Below are 2,662 nucleotides of genomic sequence, written 5' to 3'. Positions count from 1 at the left end.
GCTGGAATGAGCGGGGCGGTCGGTGCAGCCCTTGTGACTTGGGCTTGAAATACAGGCAGCCCCCTCCAGCCGGCCGCAGCAGACATCTTGATGCTGTGCTGATGCTGGTGAAAGCGGACCTGAACCCAGTGTCGTGGGAGATGTGCAGCATTTAAAGCAGGGGACGCTGCAGGGTGAGCAAAATAAACCCCCAAAGATAAGCAGGTTTAATTTGGACAAAGCAGAAATCTTCTGAAAAGGCAGCACGATGGCAAAGTCTGATCTCTGTTCCAAATGGCTTTTGTCTGCAGCTTCGTAGCTTCTGGTCATGTGCTGCAGCAATCCTCTAAACCTTCTCAGTCTGAAAACGAGACAAACAAAGGCCCTCTCTGCACTAGCAGGAAACGGATTTATTTCTCTCCCTGTGTCTTTATGGATCCTCAAGTACAATAGGGACCTCTATTTGGGTTTGTTCCCTGAGACATGAGGGTAATATCAAATCTCTTTTACACCCGTGTGCCCGCACGGCCGTGCCACCCCACGGGACCGTCGGTGGGAGCTGGAGGGAGGCGAGGGCTGAGCCCGCTCCCCTCCACGCGCTGCCGCTGGTGCAGGAGCCCACAGAGGGGCAGGTACGGCACTGCCTTCTCCCCACCCACACGGGGCTGGAGCCCTTGGCTGTGGTGGCAGCTGGCTGTCTTGGCCTCATGAACCTTGGATGCTCCACATCATGTCTTCCAGACTGTTTCAGAAAATGTTTATTTTGATGGTGGCACCAATTATCTCCATCATCTGATTTTACACATCTTTGTACCCGTCTGCATACTCAAATCCCACCTCAACTTTTGCTTTTGCAATGGCATCTCTATCCAGTGACCCTTTTTCTTTCTCCTCTCTGCTTTGGGAGTCACAGGCCCCGCTGGGACAGGCACATGCCGATGGCGAGAGGTCAGTAGTGTGACAAATGCTCGAGTGCATTTGCACACGTGCAGCCACGTGTGTTTTCTCAGAGCTGTGCAACCTATCGACCCACTACATCGTGGTCCGCTCCCATGAGAGGGGCAGATGCAAAAGGGCTTTTGAGGGTGAAAGAAACCTTCCTGGGTAATCAGAAAACACCCTGTGCATAGGAAGTGTGTATTTTGGGTGAGGAGGTCCCACTGCTGCTCCACCAGTGACCAGCAGTGACTCTACCTGCATGGTCAACCATCAAACCCTTATTTGGGCACCCACCCACGCAGGGATGCGGTGACCACTGGTGCTGCGCACCTGCAGAAGGGAAGGGAGAGGACCAGGGAGCAAATGGGGGAGGGCATGAATGGAGGGCAGTAGATTTTGTCTCCAAGAGGACTCCTCTGGCTTCAGCTCTGATGTGTCTGTGGGGCTCGGTACTCGTCGGCTGCTCAGGTTTCCTGTGTACGTGTGGCTCAGGATGGGGAGCGTGGAGCCAGAGGAGGGCACGCAGGAGGCACAAGTGGGGTTCACAGAATCACAGAATCACAGAGTACCGGGTTGGAAGGGACCTCAAGCATCATCTGGTCCAACCTTTCCTGGCAAAAGCACGGTCTAAGCAAGACGGCTCAGCACCTTGTCCAGCTGAATCTTAAAAGTGTCCAATGTTGGGGAATCCATCACTTCCCTGGGGAGATTATTCCAATGGTTCTCATCTTGAAAAATTTTCCTCTTGTGTCCAATTGGAATCTCCCCAGGAGTAACTCGTACCTGTTACCCCTCGTCTTTTCCATGTGACTCCTCGCAAAAAGGGAGTCTCCACCTTCTTTGTAGCTGCCCTTTAAATACTGGAACATAGTGATAAGGTCTACCCTAAGCTTTCTTTTCTCAAGGCTGAACAAACCCTGTTCTCTCAGCCTGTCCCCACACAGCAGGCTTCCCAGGCCTTTGGTCACCTTCACGGGCCTCCTCTGGACCCTCCCCAGCCTGTCCACATCTTTTTTTGTATAGGCTTGGAGGACTGTTGCACCTGAAAAGTTCAAGCACGTAGAAATCCCTGGATCTCCTGCCCCGGACGCAGCGCTGCCAGGGGATGAGGCTCCACCTTGCCCAGCTCCTTCCTCGCCGGCAAGCTCCTCGGGTTGCTGGTGGACCAGCAATGGGTCGCCTCCACATCCAGGAGGTCCTGCTGGCATTTGGGAGGTGACCCATGCCTCATTACCTCTGCTAGGATCCGGCATGTGACCCGGCGCAGCCTCCGGCGAACAGAGCACTTTGTTCTGACCCTTTGCACATCCCCGCTGGGGAGCTGCCCTCTAATCCCCCCCCAAGGAGGGATTTTCCTCTCCCACCCCAGCTCCCCTCTGCCTCCGTCCCCTCGGAGAGCGCCGGGCAGGGTAATCATTTACTTCCTGCCACAAAGCCACTCCTTCGGACTTTTCCTTCGACCTTCAGACCGAATCGCCAAAATAAAAACAAGGGGAGGGAGAGCGGTGCACGCTGGTTCCCGCAGCCGGAGCGTGGCGGTGCCCGCCAGCCCTGCTGCCGCAGCCCCGGAGCCCGGCTCCCCGCGCCTCGCTCTCCACAGGTAACACCAATTTACTTTCTCTGGGACGATCGCGACTTTCCCTTCTCTTCATGGGGTTTGGTAGAAGCAGAGGTTTTGGTGAAAGTCTCGTCCCTTGCTGCCCAGGACCCTGCTGGCCGGCGGGAGAGCTGCTCCCCGGGGGTC

This window comes from Charadrius vociferus, unplaced genomic scaffold, assembly GCF_000708025.1.
Source record: "Charadrius vociferus isolate BGI_N301 unplaced genomic scaffold, ASM70802v2 scaffold320, whole genome shotgun sequence".
In the NCBI taxonomy this organism is placed as follows: domain Eukaryota; kingdom Metazoa; phylum Chordata; class Aves; order Charadriiformes; family Charadriidae; genus Charadrius; species Charadrius vociferus.
Note: the sequence above shows the minus strand (reverse complement) of the source record.